The 15,134-nt window shown below is 39.2% G+C and overlaps 1 protein-coding gene across 4 annotated transcripts in view; it reads left to right on the forward strand.

Annotated features, from left to right (window-relative positions):
• Positions 1-15,134, forward strand: part of LOC113919824 (phospholipid-transporting ATPase IB-like) — a 237,857-nt gene that overhangs the window by 13,381 nt on the left and 209,342 nt on the right. For all 4 annotated transcript variants that reach the window (XM_027589591.2, XM_027589588.2, XM_027589592.2 and 1 more), the window contains exon 5: positions 13,236-13,359. The gene's annotated coding sequence lies outside the window, so the exon portion shown is untranslated. The remainder of the gene's footprint in view (positions 1-13,235; positions 13,360-15,134) is intronic.

Consider the following 15,134-nt stretch of genomic DNA (forward strand, 5'->3'; position numbering starts at 1 on the left):
GCTTTTTAGACAACTTCCTTAGAACTTTAATCAGCTCCTTAACAATTTCATTTGGGGTCTTGTATCACATGCCAGAAATCTTGTATCTTTGATTTGCTAGAGGGAATAGCCGTGGCCCTTAAAGCACTTTTAGGGAATCTTACCGCTCTAACTCTTAGCAAAATAGATGTTGCTTCTGGCGTAGTTGGGAGCTTTTCTTTTTTTTTTTTTTTAATTTAATTTTATTATGTTATGTTAATCTCCATACATTACATCATTAGTTTTTGATGTAGTGTTCCATGATTCATTGTTTGCGTATAACACCCAGTGCTCCATGCAGTACGTGCCCTCTTTAATACCCATCACCAGGCTAAACCATCTTCCCCACACCCCTCCCCTCTAGAACCCTCAGTTTGTTTCTCAGAGTCCATAGTCTCTCATGGTTTGTCTCCCCCTCCGATTTCCCCTCCTTCATTTTTCCCTTCCTACTATTTTTTTTTAACATATAATGTATTATTTGTTTCAGAGGTACAGGTCTGTGATTCATCAGTCCTACACAATTCACAGTGCTCACCATAGCACATACCCTCCCCAATGTCTATCACCCAGCCACCCCATCCCTCCCACCTCCCACCTCCCACCAACCCAGCAACCCTCAGTTTGTTTCCTAATCTTCCCTTGAGTGTTACCTTGTCCCTTTGCTGCACTTCAGACAGTGTGCTTTACAATAGGAAGGAGACATGTTCATTTTTGTCTGTAGGATGAGGCAGCGTGACCATTCCACTCTGACCAGCTGGGGTCAGGTCACATGGCCAGTCCACTGCAAGCATGTAGCTTGGGAGGGGTTTAATTCTATTTTGAGTCCCAGCATTGAAGTACCCAATGTTCCTGATAACTGTGTTGGAAGATCCCAAGACCATCCCCAGGTTAGACTCAAGGGATTCCACATATATAGTTGTGCTCACAGCTAAGATTTACGATAAGGGAAGGAGACAAATCAAAGGGAAAAGGCACATAGGATGAAGTCTGGAGGAAACCAGGCAAGCTTCCAAGAGTCCTATCCCAGTGGAATCACTCAAGACACACATTCCTCCAGCACCAAATGGGACATGGGAGAAGTGTTGTCTGTGAGGGAAGCTCATTACAGACTCAGTGCCCAAGGTTTTTACTGGGGGTTGGTCACATAGGCACTTCAGCCTGGCATGTTCCAAAATTCCAGACTTCCAGAAGGAAATGTTAAGCACAAAGCACACTACACAGTTTAGGCACATTGAGACACTTTTAGCAGTAAGGGAATGGTAGAAGCAGTCCCCAAATCAAGTGCCTAGATGCCAACCAAGAGTCAATCTTGCCTGCAGACCTTTCTGAGGATAGCCTAAGGCTATCTTTTCTGCACACACCCACATCTCCATCCATAGCTCAGAACATTCTCCTGAATTCTAGGATCACATTTGTGTGTTTTAATTTCTTTTAAAATCAGAAAAAAAAAATCCAAACTCTATTATATTTATCTTTAATCATAGTAATAGAATATAATTTTAATATTTTTTATGGAGGAAGGGGCCGCCAAGGCAAAAGTGCTAAGAGCCCATGAAAGTAATGATGTGGCCCCGCTCATCTCCCCATTATGCACTTCAGCTACACTATGTCTTCTGCAAAGAACTGTGAGTTCCTTGAAGTTATCCTTAGCACCTGACATGATGCCTGGTACATACAGTAGGTCACTCAGTATATTTAATAAGTAAGTGAATAAAAGTTCCATATATAGGTGGGCTCTGGCTTACAAACAGCTCTTACATTAAAAGCCTGTTTGTAAGATTTTTTTTTTTTTGAAACTCAGAACACATTTACTGTATACAATATCGTATGTTTGTGGTTTGAGGCAAGAGGGGAAAGGTTCCCAGGCAATCCCACAAAAATCTACATTACCCAGAGTGTTTCTGAAATATGATTTAAGTGTAGCCAAAAGCAGAAAAACCCAATATTCCTGCAAGTTAACAAAGAGAACAAGAATGAAATTGAAGAAATATTTTAAAAATTTATCTTGAATGGTGGTGCTTGAGACTCCATAAAGGATGCCTTCCTCTTTTTTTCTTTTACTTTTTTTTTTTTTTAATGAAAGCTCTACATCCAAGTGGGGCTTGAACTCATGACCCCAAGATCAAGAGTCACAAGCTGTACAGATTGTGCCAGCTAAGTGTCCTAAGGATGACTTTCTCTAATTTCAAGTTGCCCTTTCCTCATTGGCCTGTAGCAGATACTCTTTACTTACCACAGTGGCTAAACCAGGCCCCAATTTCTGCCTTGGGCCACCTGCTCTGTAAATGGTGGCTTTAGTTTTGTGTGCTCTGCTTTTCTTGTCTCTCACTACTTCCATCTTCTCTCTCTCCTGACTCCCATCCCCAAAAACCAGGAGAGGGCAAAGGGCCCTCCAGCCGAAGAGCAGGCAGACAGGCTGGGCATTTGGACTGTGGGGAGAACCACACAGCCAAGTGGAAGAGGGGCTTGGTGGTTGCCAGTGCCTTAGTAGAACAGGTTGACCCTTTTACAGCTTAATTCTGAATGTGTCTCACCATTTTCTGTACTCAGATTTTTTTTTTCCTTGCAAAGAAAAAGGTTTTGGGTTTAATCTTAAAGAGTGTTTATTCTGTGTGACTGTTTGTATCTTGGGAACTGATGATAGCAAACACCTTCTGATTCAATATAACATTATCATGTTTAAAAACAGTTTGTTCAGGTAAGAATAAAGGTTTAACCTTCTCAACTCAGTATACAGAGAGGGATAATTACCACATCCTCCTAAGGGAAGTGTACTATATCCCTATGAAAAGGCATTTTCTGAAATGGCCAGTCCTCATGAGAAACAAAGAATAACCTTAACCTCTTAATAGGGGGTGAGGATTACAACTTCAGTGATTTTATAATGTTGGATCCCCAACATGCAGAATTGTGTGTGTGTGTGTGTGTGTGTGTGTGTGTGTGTGTGTGTGTGTGTGTGTGAGAGATCTGGACAGATTAAATAATGTATCCAAGGTCACACAGGTTATTAGAAGCAAGACATAATAGCCTTGTAACTTTAAAAATGTCTTACTTTATTACGAAGAATTATTCAAAGCGCTAACCCCATATATTCACTGCCAAAATATGTTTAACTATGAGTCTTACAAGGCTAATGACTCAATATAGGGAAAGGCCTCTCCTAACCTAGTCAGGACAAATGCTGAGCCATGGGCTATCTGACTCTTTGGGACTTTGGGGAAGTTTGAGCTGAGTCATGCTGCTCCAGGGATTCAGTAGAGTTCCAAAGCTGGTTTTTGAGGGCTCAAGCCTCAGATCTGCAGCCGTCTGTTACTAATGAGTATTGTTTTCGATTAATTTTATTAATTTTAATAGCATCTGTTAGAGCAGTGCAGATTTCAGATCACAGATGGTGACAGGTGCAATGAAGATGTCATTTCAGGCATTTCTCATAATCATTCTGATAATACCTTAAGGTCATAATTCTTACTTTCATAATGCAGTGAATTTTTTTTTTAAATAAAGCTGAGAACATTCAGCCTGTTCTATTTATGCCCCAAATACAGACTCATAGAATTTTAGGCCTAGGAGAAGACGGACCATCTTCTAAGCACATCCTCTTTGGGCCCTGGGAGCCTGTACTTAAAATTTCTCAGTCACTAGTTGCCACGCTTGCTTTTAAAGACAAAGGTATTATTTCCCTTTCACTACACACTCAATATTGTATCAGTTTGGGTCTCTGAGTAGTGAACACCAACACAGGATTATATGCAAGGGATTTACTGCAGAAACACCTGTTCAGGAGAAAGGGGAGGGAGCAGGAGTAGGTGAGGAGAACCTCCAGGCTGGGATATAGGTATGCTACCTAACAAAGGAGCGGGGTTGAAGGAGGCTTAGGGAGGAGAAGCTTCAGACTGCAGTGGAGTTCTGAGACTCTCAGGTGGGAAGTCCAGGCTGATAGGGGAGGAATGAGCCAGTTCTTGTACCTCTTCGGGCTCGGTCATTGGCTAGGGGCAGCCTGGGGGAAGCATGGCATGGGCCTGAGTGCCAGGGCAGACCCAAAAGTGCGACACCTGGAGGCTGTCAGTCACTTATGCTCCCCACACCAGCTTCTATTGAGTGGTGCATCTTCGTGACTGCCACAAATTCTTAATACTCTTCACTTCTAGAAACAGTCACGATTTAATCCTGGTTTTCTCTGACTTCTTTGCTCTCCAAAACCACCCATACTGGTTTTCCATTCCTTGATCCCAGTTGCCATCAGATAAGTTTACATTGCCCTGGATCATATCTTAGCTTTTCTCCAGATTAAATAATCTTATTCCTTTCACTGCTATCCTTTGAATCCTCATAAGGTTTGCCAAGCACCTTTGCCAAAGCCCAGAACTGCCACCCGTGCTCTAGTGTTCTGTGTGAGCAGCGTGCTCTTTGGGAGTCGATTTACAATACTGGGATTAGAAACACAGAATTTGGTGACAGATATCAGCTCAAGTCTCAGATTTGCTACATAAGGGCCAGGAAAACTTGTGGAAATACTTTAACTTTCTGGTCATCATTTTCTTCATCCGTGAGATTGAATAAGAATCACACCTACCCAGTGGGACTAAATGCATGTATACACTAAGAGTCCATGGCATATAGCAAGTGCTTCATAAACATTAGGATAAAATATTAGCATTGTATTCAGTCTTGAGCTTTACTAATAAAAGGACTTGGGTTGCTGACTCATATCCAATTTGTGATCCATTTGGCTAAGCCTTGGTGTACTTTGGTTCATTATTTATTCTCAGTATCTGCCAGTGTGATAATGAGGTCTCTATTTTTCCTTTCCAAATGTACCATACTATTTTTATTCTTGCTCGCTGACCCTCTCTCTCCTCCAGCTTTTCTGCAAAGTCTGTGCTTCTGGGAATCAGTTAAAGGTTTTCATTTCTGTTTTTGTTTTTGTTTTAGTTATGCTGTGAGGTAAGAAGCTGCCTTGCATCACTGTTAAAAAATCTGAGTTTTAACAACTAATGCTTCTTCTGGATTCATAGCAGTTCCTGGGTTTTCAAGAAGCTGGCATAGCCATAGAACTCTTTGATCCTTGTTTCATGAATAGCAACATATTGAAAGGTCATTCTCTAAATCCTGATTTAGGATTCTAAATCTGATCCTTATTTGATCCTCTCCCATTGCCAATAATCAAGGGGAGGGTGCCAGCCCCACGCTCTAGTGCTACTAATAATAAGTAGCACATCATCTTAATTTTCTATGACATTTCATTTTCCCAAAGAGATTTCATGCTTATTATCTCATTTTATATATGAACCAACCTGAGAATAGGTTGGGTAAGAATAACTTATGCTTATTTGGGAAGAAACTGAAGTATAGAGAAGTGAATAATTTTCCCAAGTCAACCAAAAAGCCAGTGGCAGTGCCAAAAACAGATCTTCGTTCTCCAAACTTACAATGGAGGCGCTTCAGTTTGGGCCAGACTGCTATGCATGGCAGGATAGAGCTACACCCTCAGAATAAGGGCCGAAGGACACTCTTTCTTCCACCATGCGTGGGTCTAGTACCACACACCTCCATAGGCAGCTTGTCTTTGTCCTCCCAGTAGGGGATAAGTAGTCCGTCCCCAAAGCTTCTAGACAGGTCCCACAATTGGGTCACTGGGTATCAGTCAGCTGGCTTTCAAGGTATGAAACCAAACTTCTGGGTAGCAACATAAAATCTCAGGCACTTAATGGGCCTCATATGAATTATGAATTACTATTTTAGGAATCTGAGCCCAAGCCTGCCTCTTAGTTACACTACTCTTAGGCACAATCATTAATAACTCTGTAGTCCTAGGGACCAGTGGCCCATATGTGTTTGAATATGTTTGATCCATGTTTGGTTGCCTCAGGTGTAATTTACAAGCAATTCTTTGCAGAAACCAGTCATTTTTCTAGGTAGTGTCTTAATATAGGCTTAAATCCAAGAAAGGATTGAATCAAAGCAGGAACCTGAAATCTGAGCCCTGCCATCTGTAATAGAATATTCTCACTTTTCTCTCATTTTCTGCCTCCATTATTTTTGCTTGCTCAGCATCCCTTCTCCGTTCTTCTAGGGGAATTACTCTCTCTCCATTCTATGTGTTACTGGTAGGGCTGCCGATCATAAGATCTCATTCACTTTCTTCAGAGGGTACAAATGTCTTCAACTTAGCCACCTTCTCTTTCCAGGTCATGTAGTAAATTCATGGCTGACTTTACAAAAAGTCATCAAATTGTTTTCCAAAATGGTCATACCATCTACATTTCTACCAGAAATGTATAAGCCAGAGCCAGCTGCATAATTTGCTGGATCCAGTGCAAATCAAAATATGTGGTTCACTGTTCAAAAAGCAGGAAATATAAAGCTCTTTTCTTCTACAATCTCTCTCGTCATGGTGGTTTTTATTTTTTGCTCATGTTATTAATTATTAGCATAAAGTTTACTGCTATTTCATCTTTATGTTGTATAATGTCAAGGGATTTAATATATATATGGAAAATGTTCTTTGTATTGTGATGTTTGGACATCTCAAAAGCCTTTCTGGCTGGGGAAAGACTGCTCCCTCTTAGGCTAGCCAATTTATACTCTTCCAGGACCCATTAACCATAGACTATCCCCTGGGCCAGGCACCTGCCATCTGACATGAACGTAAACTTCCACAAATACAAAAACAAAACACAAAACACTGTTAAGTCTTGATCTTATTACTTCTGGTCTGGGTGCTTTCACTCATTTACACTCCAGTAAACATTTGTTTCAACCAAATGTGCCAAATGCTGAGACCCACATCAACTCCAGTAAGTACCCACTTGAGAAGAATGCCCCAGTCCCACATCCCTGACCCAGGAGCTCACTGCTGGAGATGACATCACCTCAGATGACATGGTCTCTACCCAAGACTCGCCACTGGAGACGACCTCGGCCACTGTGTGTGAGAGATACTTCACCCTGGATACTAAGATCGCCACCCGAACAATGCCCCTGGACTACCTCTCCTTAGACACAAATTGGACACAAGGCATGTTTGTTTTTCTTCCTTTGATAGTAGGAATTCTATTATGTTTCTGAGCTCACTGCTTAGCCCATGATCCTGGTATATTCCTTGCTGTCTTCTCAAATGTGCATCCCTACATTCCCATGCCTAATGAGGAATCTGGTAGAAGTTATTGCTATCTGTGCCATCCTAAAAATTAATGGAGATTATTGTTTTCCCCAGGAGGCATTTGCCTCATATTAGTCAACACTTTGACCTTCCCACTGCCTTCTACTATACACCTCCAGCTTCCCACCACGATCTCCTACCTTGCGTCTCAGACCCTGACCACCAAACCACTGTTTCCCCTTGGTTAGAACCGTAAGTCTTAATATATACTAACTTATCATTTCATACCCTTTTACAACATTAACTGCTAGACCTGCCACCTTCACCTGAACATATTTCTAACAAACTTTATAACTCCTCCAAGATATTATTTAAAAACTTTAAAATTTTGGATCTATTTTTCTTGGCTAACGTGTTGATGGGAAATGTAGTTATGGACCAGCCTGTGGAGACTCCTTGTACTTCTACTTCTGTTCCTCCTCTCTACTCTCATAATAAAATGTTTTCTATGCTGTTTGGGGCAACTTATGCCCCTAGTCTAAAAATCTCCATTACTATCACCCCAGACTTTCCTTAATATGATGTTAAAACATCAGAAGACCAATTGCATTGTGTGTGTGTATGTGTGTGTGTGTGTATTTTCCCCCTGTACATTATCACATTTTGACCTCTTAAAAATACTTTCTGACTAGGGAGAGCATGCCCTCCTGGGCTAGCCAATTCTTAAAGGTAGCAAGGAATTCAGCCTCAGCCTGCTGTTGATACACAAACTGTCCAATCCAGAGCCATACCTCCTCTTCCTGGCCCATGCACCCCCAGTAGGCTATATTTCTCTGACTTTATCATCCCAGGTATTCAGGTAACTAGGGACCACCCCTGTAGTCTAAAGCCCGTAGAAATTATTCAGATTAGTCTATCCTATGTTGTTTTCTTGCCGTGTCTTCACTTCTCCAAGGAAACACCAATAAAGATCATGGTCTAAGTGCACCGTTCCCGGCCCCACCCCTGCCAGCACATATAACTGCTCCTACTCCTGTTTTCTGTCTCTTGACCACTCTGGTGTCTTTCCCATATGGCCTTGTGTGCCTCCTGTCTCTAGGACCTGTTAGTATAATTACCATTGTTTTGTCTTGAGCCTCTCCTCTGTCTTCTCTTGTGTCTGCACCTGACTGATGGTCTCATAAAAGAATCCAAAACCACCAGTTTTAGGTGCAAATACAAGAGCTTTTAGCTTGTATGTGGAATCACTGAAATTACACAATTCATAGCTCATACATTTATTTAGCTTTTAGGAAAACAATAGAAATACTGCACAAAACTAACTCAGCTGTGTCTATTTCTCTTCTCGACACATGTACGTTGTAGCAAGTCTACTTTAGGCTTACTGATGACTAAGGAAGAGCTGAAAGGAACAGGAACTCTAGGTTGCCTGATCTTTTTTGTTCCTTTTATGTCTCAGGTCTTTATTCTCAGTGTAAGTAGTTGGCTAACACAGGGGTAACACAAGTGAAAAAGGAAATGGTGGCATTCTTTGGTGTTTCATGTTTCTTGGAATGCTATTGCCACTTTCTTCATTCAAAGCAAGTTCTGGTTCAAACGGCAAGTGTGGCCTCTTGAGTAGGATTGCCAGTTTTAGCAAATAAAAATCTGATATGAGCAATTAAATCTAGGTCTCAGACAAACTGCCAATCATTTCTATAGTACGAGTACATCCCAAATCCTGCATGGGACGTACTGGATTTTACCTGGCAACTCTGTATCTTAGGGCTATCAGTGCCCCCTGCTTCCTCAGTCATACATGTAACATAATTACTTTTTAAAAACTGGTAAAATCCATGGAATCATTAAGCATTTTTAAGCGTCCATTCAGTGGCAGTAAGTACACTTAAATTGTTGTGCAACTGTCACCCACGGAACCCTTTTCATCTTGCAAAATGGAAACTCTGTACCTTTAAACACAAACTCTTCATTTCCCTCTTGTCCCCCCAGCCCCTTGGCACCCACCATTCTACTTTCTGTCTCTATGAACTTAGCTGCACTAAGTACTTCAAATGAGTGGGATCATGTAGTATTTTTTTCTTTTTACAGCATTTTAAAGCCCTTTTGCAACTGGCTATTTCACTTAGCATAGTGTCTTCAGGGTTCATCCATGTTGTACCATGTATCAGAATTTCCTTCCTTTTTAAGGCTGAATAATATTCCATTGTACATACATGCCACATTTTGTTTATCCAGTCATCCATTGATTGATACTTGTGTTTTTTCTACATTTTAGATATTGCAGATAATGCCGCTATGAACATGGGTGTACAAAGTCTCTGCTTTCATTTCTTTTGGGGTATATACCCAGAATGGGATTGTTAGATCGTATGATAATCCTATTTTTAATTTTCTGAAGAACAACATGATTAGTTTTTATCTGCTTTGTGTCTTGCTGAATACCCATGCATTGTGCTCAGCAGAATTCTGTGCTCATGGGACACTGCAAACACCATATCTATAAGAGGTGGCAAGGAACAAACAGGCATATTATGAGCATCTCCTCTGCTCACATGCATTTTCCATCGTTTCATTGGACTTCACTTAAAAAACACTAGTTCAAAGGTAAAATTGTTATCAAGAATGTCAGGACAGTGACAGCAGAGCATTATTAATTCAAGTGTGGAGCCCTTCTGAGCATGGTGCCCAGGAAACCAGTCTTGTATGAGAGTTCCAGTTGCTCCATATTCTCCTTCACATCACTCTTGTCAGGCTCTTTGATTTTAGCCATTGTACAGTTGTGAAATGGTATCTCATTGTAGTTTTAATTTGAATTTCCATGATGGTTAATGATGTTGACCATCTTTTTCTGTACTTGTTTGCTTTTTATACATCTTTTAGTTCTGTCTTTATATAATTATATATGTTTGCCCATCCCCCCCAATTGGTTTATCTTGTTATTATTGAGTTGTAAGAGTTCTTTATGTATTATGAGTATCAGTCATTTGTGATCCATATCTATGTATGTGATACTAGATACATAGATACTACATGTGTATTGACATACATACATACTATATACAGATATATACACATTATAGATGTTTTTCCTCCTAGTGTCTGACTTGCCTTTTCATTTTCTTAATGGCATCTTTGAAGGAGAATGTTTTTAATTTTGATGAAGTCCAAGTTATCAATGTTTGTCTTTTATCGTTTATGCTTTTTGTGTCTTACCTAAGAAGCTTTGCCTAATCCAAAATCACAGAGATTTCTTTCCTCCTCCTTCTCCTCTTGTAATTTGTCTTCCTCCCCCAACCCCCTTCTCTTTCTTTTGTCTTCTTTAGCTGTTATATTTAAATATGATCCATTTTGGGCTTATTTTTTAGTGTGGTGGAAGGTAAGAATCCAGGTTAATTTTTTTGTTTGTTTTTTAATATGGATACTCTCTTGTTTCAACACCATATGCTGAAAAGACTATCCTTCCCATTGAACTCTTTGGTGAAAATTAGTTGAATGTGTATGTGTGAGTCTACTGCTAGGTTTTCTATTGTGTTGTTCTATATATCTATTTTTATGCCATTATACACTCTTTGGCTATTTTAGATCCTTTGTGTTGCATATAAATTTTATAATCAGCTTGTTAATTTCTATGTAAAAGAATGTTGTGGGATGGAGGGACACCTGGCTGGCTCAGTCAGGAGAGTATCTGACTCTTGATCTCGGGGCCATGAGTTCAAGCCCCAAGTTGGGTGTAAAAATTACTTAAATAAAAAACTTTTAAGGGCGCCTGGGTGGTTCAGTTGTTAAGCAACTGCCTTCGGCTCAGGTCATGGTCCCAGGGTCCTGGGATCGAGTCCCACATTGGACTCTCTGCTCCGCGGGAAGCCTGCTTCTCCCTCTCCCACTCCCCCTTGCTTGTGTTCCCTCTCTCACTGTGTCTCTCTCTGTCAAATAAATAAATAAAATCTTTAAAAAAAACCCAAACAAACAAAAAAGACTTTCAAGTCCCTCTTCCCCAAGGATGTCGGCATTTTGATTGGGAATGCATTTGAATCTATAGATTAATTTGGGGAGAAATGAATCTTAAAAAATATTGTATCTTTCAATCTATCAAATTTGTATATATCTCCATTTATTTATTTTTTTTAAATATCAGCAATGATTTGTATTTTTTGAGTGTATTTTGTATATTTTGTTAAATTTATGCCTAAGTATTTCAGGTTATTTGAAGTAATTGTAAATGTTATTTTTGTACAATTTTAATTTCTAGTTCCTCATTACTAGCATATAGAAATGCAATTGGTTTTGTGTATTTTGAGCTTATATTCTCTGATTTTGCTAACCTCACTTATTCTAGTAGCTTTTTAAAGATTCTTAATTATATTCTGTATACCAATCATTTCGTATGCAAATAAAGTTTTTTTTCCCTTTTCGATATGTATGCCTTTTTTTTTCCCTTGCCTTGTAACACTTTGGGATCCCCATTACTTTTAGTTATCTGAAAATATTTTATTTCTCCCCTATTTCTGAAAGATCCTTTCTCTGGACATAACATTCTGGATTGATAAAGTTTCCCTTTCAGCACTTTGGAGATTTTGTATCTTTGACTTCTGGCCCTACCTATATTGTTTCTCATCAGAAACAATGTATGTTTGTGCTATCTTCTTTCTCTTGCTGCTTTCAAGAGATTTTCTTTATCTTTGGTTCTCAGCAGTGTGACTACAATGTACCTAGGTAGTTTTATTTGAATTTATTTTATTTGGTGTTCAGTGAACTTTTTGGGTCTGTGAGCTTTAATCAAATTTTGGAAAATTTTGGTCACTGTATCTTTAAATAGATAGATATCTATTTAAAGATAGATATCTAAATAGAATCTCATTCTAATTCTCTTCTTCTGGGTCTCCTATTATATATATGTTAATCTGTTTGGTATTTTCCCCCACAGGATCCTGGGTTTATCTCATCAGGATTTGACTGAAAAGAATAACTCATATAACATTTCCAAGGAAAATTAAGTTCAAATAAATAAGGTCATCTTTAGAGAAATTACAAAAGATGGTCCTGTATATGAGTGTGTGTGTGTGTGTGTATGTGTGTGTAACAGGGGCGATGATGGGGGTTTGCATATCACCCCACGATGGTACAGTGGTTTGGACTATTAGCTCTAGAGACAGACACACTGGTTTTAAATTGTGATTTTGCAACTGAATAATTGTGTGACCTTGAGCAAGTTACTTAGCCTCTTGAAGCCTCAGTTTCTTCATCTATAAAATGGGGACAGTATTAATATAGGCATACCTCAGGGGGAGATATTGTGGGTTCAGTTCCAGACCACTACAATAAAGCTAATATTGCTATAATTATAATATTGCAATGAGTCAAATGAATTCTTCGGTTTCACAGTGCATATAAAAATTATGTTTACACTATGCTGCAGTCTATTAAGTGTGTAATAGCATTATGTCTAAAAAAACAATGTACATATCTTAATTAAAAATACTTTATTGCTAAAAAATGCTAACCATCATCTTTCAGTGAGTCATAATCACTGATCACAGATTACCATAACAAATATAATAATGAAGGAGTTTGAAATATTGCAAGAATTACCAAAATGTGACAGAGACACAAAATGAGCAAATGCTGTTGGAAAAATGATACTGACATACTTACTTGATGCAGGATTGCCACAAACCTTCAATTTATAAAAATTGCAATATCTACGAAGTGTAATAAAATGAGGTATGCACGTACCTACTTTATGGAGTCATAAGAAGGAAAAAAGGCATTTTGTTGTTTCAATTAGCATTTTTTTTAAATCAGGCTAAGCATCTTTTAATGTATTTTTAGGTCATATTTTTCCATGTGAATTGCCTGCTTGTATTGTTGTGCATTTACATATATTCATTGAGTTAATATTCATTGGGTTATGAGTTTTTTCTCATTACTTTAGATATATTATGAAGTTAAAATATTAGGATGTATTATTGTAACTATTATCTTACTCATATTACTATTTTGTCGATTATATGTGTTATAAATTCTTATTCCTAGTTGAATTTTTAAAAACTTTATTTTTTTCTAAAGAAATTTTAAATTATTATAAAATAAAACCTGACAATATTTCTCTTTATAGCTAGCTGTTGGACTGAGGGCCTCCATTCCCAGCTAGCAATTGGCCAGAGGTCACCCTCGGTCCCTTGCCACATGGGCCTCTCCAACATGGCGGCTTAGTTCATCAAAGCTTGCAAGCTAAGAAGGTAATAGAGAGAGTCCGCTAATAAGAAAGAAGTTACAATATTATGTAATCTCCTCAGGGAAGTAACATCCCATCATCTTTGTTATCTTCTATTGATTTGAAGCAGACCACTGGATCTAGCCCACTCTCAAGAGGAGGGGATTACAAAAGGGTATGATTACCAGGAGGCACGGGTACTTCTCTTTTTCTTTTGCCAGCATATCCAACCCATCCCCACAAATCCTATTAGCTCTGCCTTCCTTATATTCAGAAACAACCACTTCTCACCGGTTTCACTGCTACCACCCTGGTCTGAGCTATTGCTCTCTTTCAGCTGGAATACTGCAATAGCCTTCTAACAGGTCTCCCTGCCCCTGACTTTGCCTTCATTAAGTCTATTTTCAAAACAAAAATTAGAGAGATTCCATTAAAATTAGATCATGCTACTTCCTATCTGACTTGAAAAAGCCAAAGTTCTTATAATGGCCATCAACCTTTGGTCCCTGGCTACCTCTCTGGCCTCCTTTCCTATTATTCTCCCCCCACTCACTGCACATCAGCCACTCCTTGCTATTTCTGAAACAAGTATGCTCCCATTTTAGGGCTTTGTATTAAATGCTACCTCTGCCTGAATGTCCCCCCACCATAACTACATGGCAACCTTCCCACCTTATTTAAGTCTTTACCCAAATGTCATCTTTGTAGTGTTGCTTTCCCTAAACATCCTATTTGAAATTGCAAACTCCTATTCCCTATTCCCATTGCTTGCTTTGTTTTTCTGATAACACATATTCCTACTAATATGCTTACTGTCTGTCACTCCACAGTAGAATGTAGCCTCCATGAGAACCAAGATTCTTTTTTTTTTTAAGATTTATTTATTTTAGAGAGAGAAAGCACATGCATGCACACAAGTGAGGGAGAGGGAAAGGGAGAGAATCTCAAGCAGGCTCTATGCCCAGTGCAGAGCCCATGCAGGGCTTGATCCCATGACCCTGAGATCATGACCTGTGCCAAAACCAAGAGTTGGATGCTCAATTGACTGAGCCACCCAGGCATCCCAAGAACCGAGATTCTTGTCTGGTTTACTGCTGTATCTATAGCAACTTGACCATGGTAATGTTTTAATACATATTTGTTTAGTGAGTGAGTATATTTACATATTTAATCCACCTGGACTTTTCATGAATGGTTGGAGTTAAGACTGTACTTTAATCATCCCCCCCCCCCAAACAGGGCCAATTATTCCAACATCTTGTATTTAATAATCTATCCCATATACCACCCCTTCCCCCCGGCTTGAAATAGTCTAAATAGAGCATAATGTTCCATAGAATATTATCTATTTCTCTACCAGCTTTTTAATATTCTAGCTTTATGGCATCCTTTAATGAGGCTTGGCCTCATGAACACTGGAGCTAGATAATGATTCTGTATTCTCAGAAAGAATTTGTAGATTTTCACTCTAGTTCTCTGACATTTCAAATGACTCAATCCCCCTTTGGATTTCTGGATTTTTCCGTTTCATGCTAAATGAACAATGAATCAAAATGTTGGTGATGATGGTGATGGTGATAATGAAGAAGAACCCATGAATCCACCAGCCATGAAGTGGTGAACAATGACAAATCAAATAAAATTGACAATAGTAAACCATTTCATACAGCCCTTACTTTCACCAGCTAGTGCATGATTTCCAGCTCCTCTCAAAGTCTTCCTGCTTCTTTCTGTGAGACTCCTCAGAGTATCTCACATGTGCTTACAAACAAGTTCTCTCAGCTTCCACCTACTGTCAGT

The sequence above is a fragment of the Zalophus californianus genome, chromosome 3, assembly GCF_009762305.2.
Source record: "Zalophus californianus isolate mZalCal1 chromosome 3, mZalCal1.pri.v2, whole genome shotgun sequence".
Lineage (NCBI taxonomy): Eukaryota > Metazoa > Chordata > Mammalia > Carnivora > Otariidae > Zalophus > Zalophus californianus.